This window comes from Protopterus annectens, chromosome 11.part0 (assembly GCF_019279795.1).
Source record: "Protopterus annectens isolate FY-2018-M chromosome 11.part0, PAN1.0, whole genome shotgun sequence".
NCBI lineage: Eukaryota > Metazoa > Chordata > Ceratodontiformes > Protopteridae > Protopterus > Protopterus annectens.
Window position 1 is genome coordinate 870,773,973 of NC_056745.1, and position 15,840 is coordinate 870,789,812.

A 15,840-nucleotide genomic window follows, 5' to 3' on the forward strand; every position below is an offset into this window, starting at 1 on the left:
CTCTAACTGCTTAGCATAAGCTTCCCTCCAGGTTAATGCCTATGCAACGGGGCATAACAAATAATCACCACTACTAGACAAAACCAACTGCTTGCTATAACCCCTCTGATCAGTCTTTGATCTTCTTAACCAAATCATCACCCCAAGAGGTAATTCTGATTTTTTCCACTGCAAGCTCTGTAATATCTCACTTATTCAATAATGGCCCAAAATACAAGAAAACTGATAAAGTGGCCCACAAAGCATAATAAAATAAGAATAACCCACCTTGTGCAAACCTTGTAATAGTAATGGTAACATATACTTGCCCAATGGCAACTAAGCATCCCCCAGCTTAGGTCTTATTTTCTCCACCACTGCTCCCCCCTTTAAGCATCCTCAAAATTATCCAATACTTGGTGATATCCTTAAACCCAGATAACTTAGTTGCAGCACCCTGACACTGCCAAATGAACACTACTATACTGAACTGCATCACCAATCCACCAACTCCTAATCAAATACCTTTTCACCACCTTAGATGCTGAAAACCCATCAAAGCCATACCATATGCCTTAGCTTAAAAACAGGATTGCTCAACCACCCATCTCATCATGCCTATCCAATCTCCCACATAATTTTGGGCATAATCATGTGCCTTTCCAGCATTCCAAGGGGCCAGCTCTTGAACCTGCAAAACTGAAAGTGGGAAAGACTATCAGACAAAGCATCACAGTGACCAGTAATATGTTAAGCTGAATAGAAAGGATAATGTTCAAACAATGTAATGACAATCTACCTCAATATTACTTGCACCCACCAAGACTTTGCTGTCTTCTTCGCCAGCACCTGTGCCACCACCAACTTATTTGAATGAAAAAACACCTTCTTGTGCCAAAACTCTGCCTGCCAAACTACCAATGAAGCCACTATTGGCATCAGCTCTGAAAAGATGATATCTTTTTGTCACTCTGCCCTACTCCATAGGCCATACCTCAGCGAACCACCTATGACTGAAGTAAGCTTCTATCCCTGATCATCCAGATGCATCTGTAAAAGGTTCAAATCTGACAAAGAAACCCAATTCACTTGCCAAAAAGACACTCTGTTAAAGTGAAACTCCAGCCAAATAGACATGTCTTCCTTAACCTGTCTGCTAATCCTTACTTTATGTTGCTTCCACCTTGTTCCCAATAACAAGTTTGCTACCAACCTCGTGAATGTCCTACCTGGTCCAACTGCCCAACTTGCAAAACTGAACATTCTTAAGACTTCCATAACCTCCTTAATCCTCACTTTGATTCTCCCAACCATTGCTGCCACCATACCTCACACCTTATCCTCCTTGTTGCCTGGAAATCTGAACACTTCCAAGTCTGAGTCATCCTCTAAACTTCAAAACTGTAAGGAACTTAGAAGGACCTACTGATTTGTCTTTTCCCAATGGCACACCTAGCTCTGCACACAGTATTTATTTAATGTTTGTTGACCAGGAAAGTCTGACTGGGATAAAGCCCATTTTCAGCAGAGGCCCGGGGGAAAAGCAGAATAAAGATAGTCACAAATAACAAATTATACAATGCATGAGCTCATACAGTAGAGTTATATGCAAGGATAACATGATATAAATAGAGATATTCAAGAAAAGACAGAGCAGATAGCTATACAAGAGAAGGATGGAGGGAAGTAGTTATTTTTCTTTGTTTAGAAAGGTATGATTAAACTAAAAGAAAAGTGAATGTAGGGTAGAATGTAATAGAGAAGTTCAGAAAGAAAGAGAAGGATGAGGACTGAGGAATAGACAGGGGATCTAGAGAGAAAGAGTGTAGAAGCGGAAAATAGATGGGAAAGAGAGACTCCTATCAGACTGGTTAAATAAAGATCAACAGTGTGATGTAGTGAAGGAAAGCCTATAAAGAAGGCAGAAACAACCTCATCCCTGCTTCCACCACCTCTTTTCCTTTTTAACATTGCCCTCTATTTGTTTGACCGACTTGTTGACTGGACCACATAACCTACCCAGCATAGTCTCCATACAAGCATGAGGATGTCTGCCCTAGGATACTAAAGACTTAAACACAACCATGAGTTGACAAAAACATTGATCTTACCAAAGCCAAGCATTTCCAGCCCAGAGTCTTTGAGTCTCCCTAATCATTAAAAAATAGGGGATCAAAGGCAAGGCTTGCTGGAGCTCTTTTTCAACCAAAAATAGCCATGAAATAGGCATCCCAGGACGCAATTATCCCAAGCCCTCAGTCGATATCTACCTGCACCACCTTCCACAGTGTTGCCAATGCTGGAGTGAGATCATTCATCCCAGCTGCTTCTGAATCTGCCACCCTCTACACTGCATCTGCATCTATGAGTTTGAAAACCTCAACAAAATCTCACTACCAAATCTTTTCTTTCACCACTTGTGGGGTATGAGCCATAATAAAAAATGACTTACCCCTTGCTCCAACAGCTAGAAAAACGTGTTGACACAAATCCAAGCTTCCTTCTGCTGCCTGACTCTCTGTACCTAAAACTATCTCCCTGGTCAACAAAGGAAATTCACTGTGCTCCACCATGCCACACTCTAGATCTCCTTGCAAAATATTAGGATCCTTGCCTAGCTGTACTCCATGACTTTCACCCCCAAACAACCTCAGTAGTCAGCACCTGTCACCTACACTCAAGTCATGTACAAATGTAAGGAAATCCGTATCTGATATTGCAGCCCCTGCCTCCCCCTGACTTAACAGAATATCATTATCATTACCTAATGTTCCTGTAGTTACAATGAAGGTATCTCAACTACTCGCCCTTGTATCATTACCTGATGTTCCTGTAGTTACAATGAAGGTATTTCAACTACTCACCCTTGCAAACTCCTGGTCCCTTTTGTTTTCACTCCTGAGACCTCCATCACTGACTGCTCCAGCTGACCTCCTCATTTCTGTCAACTTCTTGATGCTTCAGCCTGTACGGCCACCTGCTGTACCTGTCCCTGCATCTGTGCTTTTTGGAGCAATTCATTTGCCTATACTACCAACTCCTGCCACTTCCAAGCAAGATCCTCCAGTTGTGCCATCCTGGAATGCAGGAAAGGACATGTCAGGAAAACATGATCTTATGACACAACTCCCTCACCTCCCCATAGTTACTGCTCATCTAAGCCAGAAGCCAGACTGCAGACTAATACTCCCAGCCAAACCTTTGCTGCCCTTTAAACACCTTAACCATTACACCAACTCTGCCTCTTAACCCATTAATTGATGAGTGGAGGAAAATATCCCAAAGTAACAAAATATTTAACTATGGAGCACAGAGGTCCCCTATTGCTCCAATAACTTATGGTAGTAACATGCATTGCTGGCACATTGAATGCAGATGTTTCTACTGAATGCATGCCCTATAACTGACATTTTACAAAGAGGGAACGCTAATATGACCACCTCACTAAAGCCTGCTGCAAACTGAGAAGCTGAAATGATATCTGCCTCAAGTATTTAACCCCCACCCCCATGGTCGTACCCTTAATGTGAACATAGGGTACTTTGCTGTCATCCAAAAATGCTCCTTTCATTGCTTTTGACATAATCAGCAAAGGAAGCCCTCCAAACCACATATGCCCCCACCAGTCCTCCCAGACATGTGACATGCAATGCTACTGGTGGGCTAGACAGTAGAATGTTGCTCAAAATGGAGCCTTAACAATGGATTTGAATGAGGAAAGATGCAAGCTCAAGAACAGGTTATTCTCTTGCATGTAGGGCATTCAGATGACTGACTGCCAAAAGGTTTGCAAAATGGCACCTGATGAGTATATTCAGAGGATGATCAATAACTTTGTCATCCTAGATTTACCTTGTACTAATACATTCCACTGCATGTAATATACATTGCTTTAAAGGAAACCTTTCACATGTGCAATGACCTGATGATGTCAGAGATGTCATGCTTGTGTGGAGACATTACAACACAACCGAAAAATCCCCAATGACAAAGTGCAAGATTTTATTCTAGTAAAATCCCATCTAGAGTATTCACAACATCTCAACCCTACTACTATTTTTTTTTTGTTAAGCAGGAAACCTTCTTAGTGGGTGAAATCTTTAGAGAGCCTACCATAGTAACAGAACAACTGCACTACACCATATGGCTACCCAAATTCTAACGAACGGGATTTTCTCTAAATAAACCCAACCTAATGCATGTTCAAAACCACTGAGCCTGAAAACATTTTCCCTTCTTTTAGCGTAAAACCCACTTAGTGGACAAAATCCAGAGAGGGACACCCATACAAAGGGAAAAATGATCCAAGGTAGGGGCAGCTTTTACAACTTGCTCTTATAAACCTAAATAGCACTAAATTGAAAGCATAACCTTGTGGTCTGAGATAGCATAACCTTGTGGTCTGAGATAGCAGCATCTTTTAGTGAATAAAAAGACTGCTTCTCAAGTGACTGCCATTATTTAACTCAGTAGTTACTTGATTCACCCAATAACAGCTATGTTATAATACTAAACAGTCATTAAGCTATCACTACAAATTGCTACACTATTAAAAGCCCTCCACTATGCACTAATTAATACCTTTGCAATTGCATTCCACCTACTAAATATCCTATACATTTATGCATTAAAACAATACTTTACTCACCCTTTTCTGCACACCAACACAATTTATGATAGTTTACCAAACTTCATCAAAATACATTGGACCTCACTAATAACTGTCCCAAGTTGACTGCCTTGGATACTACACTAAGGACTGCACAATCTAGCTGTTTAGTGCCAATGAGAATGACCTTCCACCTAACCTAACCTAACCTTATATACCAATCCAACCACTTTTCCTCCTCCCTGTCTACCTCATAACTTCTTCCACTCCACCCCCTCTTAACTAACATCCTCTAAACATATCAACCCCTTCCCTTAAAGTAATTGCCCAATGACAAATTTGTCTGCAAGACAAATTCCATTTACATGAATCCTATTACTAATTCCTTATATAACATGATGAATGCTGAGTCTGGAGTGAGACTCCCAATAATTTCTAAAGATGGACATTCCCACAGTGCAACCTGGGTATTGTCTTTAATACTGCATTCATGACATGCAAGGACTTTAGGCCAAAACACAAAAATAGCCAAACCAAACTGAAACCTAACAAAAAAAAAAACAACAGCGTGGAGATACAGTCCAGGTTTATTAGAAATCCAAGTAAGCACTTTCGGCTGTGACACCAGCATTCATCAGACAACAAATCGATATAAAACCACTCCTTTTATACTAAATCCAATTTAATAATTATTGTAGTTATATTTTAGAAGTTGATAAGGTATTTATAGCAGGAAAATGCATTACTATCCCTGGTCATTTTATAATTGTAACACAAAAGGGGTCATATATGTAGAGTGATGTCCGGCTTGTTCTGCCTATTATATAGGGAAAATGGAATGGAAAATAAAACAGCGTATATATGAACATATCTATGATATTAACAAATGTATAAACACTAATGCACTTTATAGACACATAGAGCACAATTCTACCCACAAATTTAGTTTTGTGGTGTTGGAACAGATACGAGCAGGCCCCAGGGTAGGTCCCTGGAAAACTATATTAGAATCAAAGGAATATTGGTGGCAGGTTTATTTAAATGCCACACAATTCTCAGGGTTGAACGATTCCATCTCCATTTCAAGAATTTTAAAATTAAAGGCTTATAATAAATAGGGACGTGTGTGCATACAATGGGTGTGCAAGTTATCATTCAGTCCTTATAAGTTTATATTGTACAGTTTTATTCAATTGTGTGTATTTTAATTGTTTAATTGGTTGTAAATTATTTAATTGGATTTAGTATAAAAGGAGTGGTTTTATATTGATTTGTTGTCTGATGAAGGCTGGTGTCACAGCTGAATGTGCTTACTTGGATTTCTAATAAACCTGGACTGTATCTCCACGCTGCTGGTTTTGTTTGTTACAAAACACATACATCGCAAGCTCCAGGGATGTGCAACATAAGCAGAGTTAGAAAACTTTGAGAAACAAAATCTGGAGCTGTCCCTGGTGTACAATGAGAATGGCCCATACACTGGGCTACCATGCATGTGAGTGGTTCTCATCTTCATTTTCATCCTCTTCATTTATCCTACCGTGAAGCTCCAACACTGTCCAAGCTGCTGAATCCCTTACAAAGGCACTCTATGAGCACCTGCAAGAATGTATGGATTGTGCTATCCCAAGCAAAACCAAGGCTCACTTCTCTAAGAAAAGGAAACCAGTCTGGTGGACTCCTGCCATAAGCAAGCTATAAAATAGAAGGAGGAAACTAGTACACAAAAGAGTAAAATCCCAAGAAGGAAAGACATCCCTGATCAGTATCAGCAAAAAACTACGATCCCTCATAAAATCATCCAAGTCTAGTTTCGAAAAAAAAATTGCCAAGGACTCCAAAGATAACCACAAAGCATTATTTAGCTATGTAAAGAACCTAAGTGGAAACTCTCAGATCTGCTCTGAGTTAGTGCAGAATGGCACAAAATACACTGAACTGACTGATATTGCCAACATTCTGGCAGACAAGTTTAGCGCAAACTTTACCCCCCTCTCACCCCATGAAGGGCCCATAACCATACCAGAAGAATGTAGAGTCCCGGCAATCACAGGTTAAAATAGCCCTATCCAAAGCCAAAAACACACCTTCAATGGGACCGGACGGTGTCCCAGGCTGTGTCTTACACAAACTCCAAAATGAACTAACCCCTCACCTAAACACACTGTTCAAACTCAGCCTCTCTATAGGCTACGTACCCATAGAGTGGTGCACTGCCACAGCTATCCTGCTCCACAAAGGTGGAGCCACAACGGACCCTGGGAACTATCACCCTATAAGCCTGACTAGCCTGGTCTGCAAGGCTATGGAGCACATCATTATGAAAATCATTAAAAGAGCATTGGGAACCTCCAAACATTGGACCCTACCCAGTTTGGCTTTGTTAAGGGGATATCATGCCTCCTAAACCTAGTGGACTTCTTTGAGACAGTTACCAAGGCTTTAAATGAGGGAAAGGTGGTCCACACAGCCTACCTAGACCTCGCAAAGGCCTTTGACACCATTACCATTCTGGTATTATAGACAAGCTCACCAGCCTGAACATAAACCCCTACGTCATGAGATGGGTTGCCAATTGGCTCATGGATAGAACCCACACTGTGAGAGTTGCAGACTCTAGGTCTGACTCTAAACTGGTTACAAATGGCATCCCCCAGGGCTCAGTCCTGGGACCCCTCCTGTTTGGTATATACTTCTCGAGGTACAGGCAAGCACAGGAGGACTATGGCTGACCAAGTTCTCAGACGACTATAAAATGGTGGCCACAATTGACTCTCCGGCTGATACAGACATCCTCCAGAAAGGTCTCACTGAGATGGATACCTGGTGTCAAAATCATGGCCTCAAGATAAATGCCAAAAAGTGCATAGTCATCCCCTTTGGAAAAAACAAAGTACCCACGAACTACCACATAAGTGGTAGTCCCCTAAATACAGAAAATTTAATAAAGGATCTGGGGGCCCAAATAGATAGTAATCTCTCCTTTGATAATCATATTGCCAAGGTGGTTAGAAAATCCTTCCATGTGGCCTACCTAATCACAAAAGGGTTCGCATCTAGAACAAAAGAGGTTATCATGCCCCTCTAATCATAAATCATCAGACCCATCATAGAGTACAATACCCCATTTGGGATGTACCTTACAAGACACCTGCAACAGCTGGAAAGACCAGAGAAGTACCTCACCAAGAGGATTACTGGCCTCAAACAGATGCCCTATGCAGCCCAACTGAAGAAACTCCAACTATACTCAGTTGCATACCGCTTACTCAGAGGTGATCTCTGCCTGACATACAAGGCCATGTCCAACCCAGAATTGATGGACATGCTCCACCTAAAAAAAAAAAAAACAAATCCCCAAGAGCCACACACTCTAGGGTCTAAACCTCACCACAATGATAAATAGGACTTGCTGGATGGATACATTTCTGTCCCAGAGACTCCCCATGCTTTGGAACAGGATTCCAATCTACATTAGGCAGAGCCCCTCACTAACACTCTTCAAGAGAAACCTTGACAAGTGGATGGAAAACAGAAAATTTACCCCGGGGATCACTGCAGTGGCTCTGCTGGACAGAGGCACAGGGAACTAATGGCTCTGCTGGACAGAGGCACAGGGAACTAATCTAAGGGGACAGTGAAAGCCAACACATTCTGGCTAGGCTTACAGATGCCCTCGGGCAGATAGCCTAGTACTTACCTATGAACCTATATGTCTGTGGGAACTGGCATGCAGGCATTTATGCCGTACACCAGGTAATGTCATGCAGTGCCAGTTCCCACATACAGATGGAACTTAGCCTTCACTGAATTCACCCTTTGAATTTAATGAACTGCACTGTTAATTAGAACCTTTCCACTGGCATTCAACACTGACAGAATGATTCTAAGTTTGATCTCATAAGTCCCTTTATGCTTTGAGCCCATTTCCTTTCTTTGGAATTGAAACTAATAGTATGGAGTTGCTCATATGGCAACACAGTTGGAGGAATCCAAGAATAGGACTTATGGAACTGTGAATTGTGTATATGCCAGGCATAACATGCTATGATACATTTGGTGTATTAAGGAATTCACTGTAGCATTGCATTTCAGAAATACTTGTGACTTTTACCATATTGTGTGGTTCTACAGTTTAATAATTTGTGTTTGCATGACTGCTTACTGGAAAAATTAAGGCAGTATAAAAATCCACAGGATGGATGACATCAGTGTCTACACTGTTTGCAAAAATGCATATTTGGGTCAAAATATTGTCTTCATGGTTTATTTATTTATTGTTATTTAACTATTTATTTATTTAATATCAATAGGCTAAGGTGATAAACTGGAAGTATTAATTGAAGTTTGGGTATTACTGGATAAACTGTATTTTCCTATAAGAAACACATGCATTCTATTGTTCCAAATCTGTAAGCAGACAAATCTGAAATCAAATATCTAAAAAAGTGTAAATCTCTTTGGTCTAGAGAGATGCATTATTTTGAGGACTCCGAATCAACTCTATAAACATTTTAAGACTAGTGAATAAGAGAAACAGCAATATAAAATAGCTTGACTCAATTAAAAGAGAAGGGCATTTCTCTATAGATCTGTACTTCTAAGCGATGCTTCTGAAAAAAAAACCAGTCTGAGAATAAACTGTTCTCATCTTTTAAACAGTGTCCTTTGATATACAAATGAATTGCATCTAAAATGACCTCTGCAAAAACTTTAAGATCAAAAGAATTATTTCCCTTGTTTTTATTGCATTTCTTTAATTTTATATTGGTTTCATTACTTAATCTGTGAAGAGTTACAGAAGACATGCTTTCCATGAAAGAAAAAAATAAATGGTTATTATTTTATCTGAATATGTTGTTGCTGTTATAAACATAATGCTGCAATATTTTACCAAATAATGACTTTAAGAGAACGTGTGGCACCCATTATTTCTTGCAACAAAACTAAAATATGCCTCATGTATGCTTCAGCATCTACAGATAAAAATGACATAAATTCAGCCTAAAACACTTACAGTTTAGGTCTAAATCACTTATATTAGTTACTTAAAATGCATGATTTTATCTTAGTGATAGTAGTACACTGCTTTCAGATGAAATCATTACTTCACTTATTCATTTTCCTAAGAGACATATTCTACTGATAACACAAATATCTAGTAATAATTATAAAACGTGTTGATGTAGACACTTATTTTAATATTGTGTGTTTGGATAAAAGCTTCCAAAAATATGAAAGGGAATAAAGTACAGTAAGTCTAATAGCACAATGGAAGTGTTTCCCTTTTATGATGTTCAATAGTTATGTTTGAAAAACAGCACATACATTAGTGCACAGTTGATGATATGATTGCACTGAGCAGCTGATGACCAGCTCGTTTTTCCCCCTAAGTTAGAGTTTGAGTGATCTATGGTTCTTACCTGACAATGCTAGATTTTCTAGATAAGGGCTGAAAAGTCATATAAAATATACAAGAATAAATAAGTGGTGAGATGGTTTGGAAGCTTGTGGCCTTCCATACAACTGAATATGTAACTTGCTAGTGCAGGCAAAAAGGGATGACTAAATAAAAAGTAATTAAAAAAAGTCTGGTCACTTCACTGTGTGCCAGATTAGCATAGGTCATTAAGCTCTAGCCTTGAGGGAAAGAAAAAGCACCACTGATTATTGGCTATCTTAATATCCTAATTTCATTGAGTTTGGGACCAAATTTATAAAAATAACTGGTAAATAAAAACTAGAAAATTAAAACCTATTTCATCCAAAAAATATTAGAAATAAATGATTGTCTGACTGCACACATTAATTTTGCTTTTATATTTACAGAAGGACTCCTAATATTTATGATAGATGTTAACTAATTTATGTTTTACCTAATTGTTAAGGCTAGGATTTGTCAGGATATATACATATTTAAAAGAATAATAATACAACATACCTAATATCATTACTCTGAGTGCAGTACAAGGAATCACAATCTGAGCAAAAATGTTACTGTTTTTTTCTGTTGTTTCAGACATTACATGAGCAAGTTTGATGCTTGTGTATAACATATGTTGAATACATTTTTACAGGTAGCTAACAGTATGTGCAATGGGAATGTTGCAAATTGTTGCTGGAGAGGACACAGTATCAAACTCACAAGAGCACTGGTGCACTATAATAATGAATTGATTGGTAGGATAATAAGACAGTGAGTATTGCGCTATCTTCTCCGAGTTTGTGTGATCATGTAGTCGATGTGCATGTGGTATAGAGGTGTGGAGACTTGCCTGTATATCTGTAGGTACAGTATGCTTACCCTCCTGCAAAAAAAAAGGTTTTTTTTGTGACCTTGGGAGTGCTGCTATGTGTGGTTACTTTGAAGTTGAATAATCTCATATCAATTAAACAAGATGTGAATACTTATAGTAAAATAGTTCATAGGTTCATATGTAGGTACTAGGCTATCTGCCCGAGGGCATTTATAAGCCTAGCCAGAGTGTGTCGGCTTTCACCACCCCATTGATTAATTAACTGATCCTCTGTCAAGCAGAGTCAATGAACTGATCCCAGGGGTGTATTTTCTGTTACCCATCCACTTGTCAAGGTTTCTCTTGAAGTGTGTTAGTGAGGGGCTCTGCCTGATGTAATTTGGAATTCTGTTCCAAAGCATGGGGAGTCTCTGTGACAGGAATCTATCCCTCCAGCATGTTCTATTTATTGTTGTGGTGAGGTTTAGTTCACTAGAGCGCATGGCGTGCAGTGACTTGGATTTCTTTATGTGTAGCATGTCCATCAATTCTGAGTTGGACATGGCTTTGTAAGTCAGGCAAAGATCACCTGAGTAAGTGATATGCCACTGACTACAGCCGGAGTTTTTTCAGTCGGGCTGCATAGGACATATGTTTGAGGCCAGTAATCCTCTTGGTGAGGTACTTTTGTGGTCTTTCCAGCTTTTGGAAGTATCTTGTGAGGTACATCCCAAATGGGGCATTGTACTCTATGATGGGTCTAATGAATGACGAGTTGAGAGGCACTATAACCTCTTTATTTCTAGATGCAAACCATTCAGTAATTAGATGGGCCACATAGAAGGATTTCCTAACTACTTTGGCAATATGATTGTCAAAGGAGAGATTACTATCTACCTGGGTTCCCAGATCTCTTATTACCTCTTCTGTATTAAGGGGGCTGCCACCTATGTGGTAATTCATGGGTGTTTTGTTTTTCCCAAATGGGATGACTATGCATTTTTTGGCATTTAGCTTGAGACCATGACTTTGACACCAGGTGTCTGTCTCAGTAAGGCCCTTATGGAGGATGTCCATGTCAGCCGGAGAGTTAATTATGGCTCCCAGTTTGCAGTCATCAGCAAACTTGGTTAGCCATAGTCCTCCTGTGTTTGCCTGGACTTCTGAGAAGTATATGCCAAACAGTAGGGGTCCCAGGACCGAGCCTTATGGGACACCACTTGTGAATGGTTTAGAGTCATACCTGGAGCCAGCTATTCTTAACGTGTGAGTTCTGTCTGTTAAGCCAGTTGGCAACCCATCTCATGACATAGAGGTTCATGTTCAGGCTGGTGAGTTTTTCTGTAATACCTGAGTCGGGAATGGTGTTGAAAGCCTTGGCGAGTTCAAGGTAGGCTGTGTGAACCACCTTTCCCTGATCTATGGCCTTGGTGACTGTCTCGAAGAAGTCAACCAAGTTTAGTAGGCAGAATCTGCCCTTAAAAAAGCTAACTGAGTCAGGTCAAGTGTTTGGAGGTTCCCAATGTCTTTGTTAATGAGTTCCATGATGATGTGCTCCATAGCCTTGCAGACCAGGCTTATGGGGCGATAATTACCAGCATCAAATGTTTGTATATATTTAGATATTTATACATTTTTTTACATATGTACACACACATTTTGCATATGTTAACATTTTCCGAGGAGCAGTGAGGATGCTCGATTGGAATTGAACATATGTAGTTGAAGTAATGTTAGAATGATCTACTTTATGTATGAAATTGTTTGATGCACTTGTCACTTTAAATACACTGCGTATTGGCACCAAAGGCAGTATTTAAACTGCAACAGTTTCAGTGTTTAGATGTTCTGATGAAGCCCGCATTTGTGTGGGTGAAAGCGCTTAACTTGTATCATTAAACAGAAGATTTTTATCCAACTGGGTGGTTGGTGTGGATTTATACATTTTTTGCATAGCACAACTACCAGTGGTCTGTTTATTGTGGGTGAATTATTGGCGTCCTAGGAGTCCGCGTTCTTAGCCTTTTTGTTTGTAATATCACGGTGTTTGGTAAGACCTTCATGTTTTCCAGTGTCTCCAGAAAGGTGGAGTGGTGGTCCTGGGTCATGGAGGGTGATCTGTAGCAGGCCACAATTTGCACTGCAGATTTGCCCAATGTTAGTTGCACATGGGTGATCTCAGAGTTAACATGCTGCGCCACTAACCTGGAGGTGTAGGTATCCTTGATGATTATGGATACACCCCCTCCTTTTGTGTTTCGGTTTGTGTTCTGTGGCTGAAACGTGTGGTATGTGTTGTAGCCCGGTAGTGCTGGGGTGCTCTCTGGAGCCTTGAACCAGGTTTTAGTTACTGCACAGATGTCGATGTTCTCCATACTTTGAAGTGCTTTGAGCACGTGCATTTTGAGATTTAAACTCCTGGCATTGAGTAGCATAACCCTCAGTTTTTTGTTAATTGTGCTGTTTACGGAGGTGGGTTTGACTTTTGAGCCTTGCCTAAAAAAGGCACTATGGGGCAGCAAGAGCTTTGGCCAGTATTCGAAAGCCTAGGAGTGACAGGTGCAAGCCATTTCTTGCAAAGCAATGCGGCTTGTCGAGCATGTCGTCCCAAGCTGACAGACACTGGATCTCCTTTGAATGACACCAGAAGTTTAGCCAATTGCTGAAATTGATCATGTTTTCTTTATACTGAGGTATCATTCTTGGTGAGGGCAGGATGCTACTCAGGGTCAGGGTCATACCAGCCTGGGCTGCATGATCAGAGAGCTCTTCCATGTCTCTTTTCATGTAGTCCAGGGAGGTACATCTCAGGTCATTAACACCAACATGAACAATGACAGAGTCATATTTGTACTTGTTCTGGAGTGACCTGAGTGCTTGTGTTTTGTGGCAGATTCTGGGTCCTGACAGGCAGCTAACAGTAACCTTCTGCTTGTCCAGCCTAGTGAGTGGGATGTCAGTGTGCCTGACTATAAAGTCACCTATTACTAGTGTGTTAGGTATGTTATTTTGCCTTAAGGGCTGTGATTGTGTGGCACACTGATTTTGTGTTTTATGTGTTGTCTGGTTTGTGATGGGAAGTGCAAGTTGTTTGGGTGTCTGCTTTGGAGGTCTCTGATGCTTTTGCAGTTTTTTTTATTTAGAGCCTCTAAGTATGATTTTGTGTATTTATGTGTATTTTTTGCCAGTGCTGTTTTAGTAGATTTGTGTGCGGCTGGAGGTGTGGTGCAAGTGTTAACCTTCTCCTCTTGACTGTCTGTTCCAGTCTTGGGTGGAGACAGCTTAGCTTCCAGTTTGGCTGTATAATTGCATCTCTCGCATATGTTAGTGGTTTGTGGTAGGAGGAGAGGGTTGTCTGTGTACATGAGACAGTTGTAGCATTGCCTCAGGCTACCCAGATTAACCAGCTGGACTGGAGAGTGCACCTGAAGTTGCCCTGTGGTCATGGCTGAATAGTAGGGTGAGCTGCTTAGTCGCTTAGTTGGTGAGGGGTGAATAAAGAGTCTTGCTCTGCTGGGCAATCAGTGTCAGGGTATATTAATGCTTGCTATTAGGTCTGAGCAAGTGCTGGGCTGTAAGTTGCTTTTTGAGTGTTTAGGTTGAGAGTTAGACTAGTTTCAAGAGAAAAACTGAAGAGGAGACTTAGTGGAGCCAGGAATAATTTGAGCATAGCTAACTGGCACTGCGCATTGCGCAAATCCGTGCAAACGTGGTTTTTATAGTAGGGAAATGAAAGATATAGAACTTAGCCCAAAATGGACAATAAACTACCAACTTCTATGCTGGAACCACTCCTCCAGGGACAGATACATTGCTCAAAGCTCCCCTCTCTCACAGGTGAACAGAGAAATTTCCTTCTATCCAAGTAAGGTATGGGCAACTTAGAAACTAGAATCACAGCCCTGAATTCAGTATTAGCTTGAAAACAGGACTATACTAGCTTAGAAAGGTGGGAAACAAGGAATATATTTATTTTTTTTTCAAAAGATAAGGCAAAAACAGTAAAAAATACACTTAAAACAGCTTTAAACTACTACAAATGATCAGAAAAGGCTATCACATTTTAGTGTGTAGCCTACAACAGTTAAATTATTTAAACAAAATAGTGTGGAACATATGGGGACTGAATATCACTGAACTTATTTCGGGAAGTTGCAGCACACTGCAGTGAATTAGGAAATAGTAGCCATTCAACAAGCACTACTGCAAATGTACCCTCCTGTTTCAGCTGTTTAAAATGGGTTATTTAACAGTTCAGTAGCTCATGCACTATTGAACTCAAGCTTTACAGGGTGCCAGTACAGGTTGCATATAGGAATAAAGGCATAAATACAGCCCAGGTAAGCCAAGTAGTGGATTCAGCACTTGAAAACCCTGCCAGAGGAAGATGGGCATGTCCATCCTCTGACAGAGAGCATGGAGATATGAAAGAGGAACACAGTCTGACACAACCTCTCAGAGCATGACAATGAACATCCTAGAGGATAGGATTCCAGCTTTCCTTGACACTGTTTGGCGGTAACCATCTATAGTGAGTTTATTGGATCATGCACTTGCAAGTGGAAAACTACAGTGGGTCCTCACAGTGAACTAAATTGGTCATCACTCTGCTTAAGGGGTGGGTTTAGGACAATAGAAAATGCTCTTATTTGTCAGGGCCTTAGTGAGGGCACAAGCAACTCTCCTGCCTGTGTAATGGCTCTGCAAGATGTCTCTCACCGGGTCTATCTGAGTTCATCGACATGTTAAAATGTCGAAAACGAATTAACCGACACGAGAATGTCGAAAGTCACGTCACCGACGCCAGAAGATCGACGAGGCAGAAGACCGACGGAAGAAGACACCGACGCTGAGAAGCTGCGATGGGGAAAGGATATGTAAGTCTGCGGTAGTGACGGACGATAGGGTGCGAGTAAGGTAAGTGTGCGATGCTGATGTTTAGTAGGGGTAGGGGTGGGATAAGTGAGTTAGGGTTAGGGCGCGGGTTAGGTGAGTGTGCGAGTAAGGTAAGTGTGC